The sequence below is a fragment of the Brassica oleracea genome, chromosome C6, assembly GCF_000695525.1.
Source record: "Brassica oleracea var. oleracea cultivar TO1000 chromosome C6, BOL, whole genome shotgun sequence".
Classification (NCBI taxonomy): domain Eukaryota; kingdom Viridiplantae; phylum Streptophyta; class Magnoliopsida; order Brassicales; family Brassicaceae; genus Brassica; species Brassica oleracea.
Genome location: NC_027753.1, coordinates 26,997,999 through 26,998,642, shown reverse-complemented (window position 1 = coordinate 26,998,642; position 644 = coordinate 26,997,999).

Sequence of the window (644 nt, the reverse complement as noted above, 5' to 3'; positions counted from 1 at the left end):
CGACAGAAAATTGCTTATGATATATGGGAGGCTGCCCATGATCCCATTTTAATCCAGCTTATGGCACAACACATCCCTTCGGATTTTGAGAGTTCTACTTTTTATGACCTTGAAGAAGACTGATTATGTGTGTTTGTTTAGGTTTTACCAGGAATGTTGTGACAATACTCTATTTTAGAGTTTTCTAGAAATTATGTGACATGACACTATTTTAGTTTACTAGTTATTTGTGGTTTGATTTTGCATGAAATATTTACAACTAAAATATCCAATTACACTAAACCACTAAACTTATCAATCTTTACCCTAAACCACTAACGAACCCAATATTTACCCTAAAGCCTAAATGAACCCTATACATAAGAACTCTTTACTCTAAACTCTTACCATTTGTGTTGAGAATGACATGTATTTGTTTAATAATTCCATTTGTAGTTCTTATAGCCACTAATAATGTATTTTTTTGTTTCATGTATAATCACTACTTTAGTGGATATATGGTGAAATTACATACCCTAACTAATCCCTAACGAACCCCTAAATGGTTTTTCATTACATTTACTATATCTGCCTCGGGTATAAAACATGTTTTCTACATCATGAAACGACGTAGTTTTGTATTATTTTTTGACCTAATGCCTTTT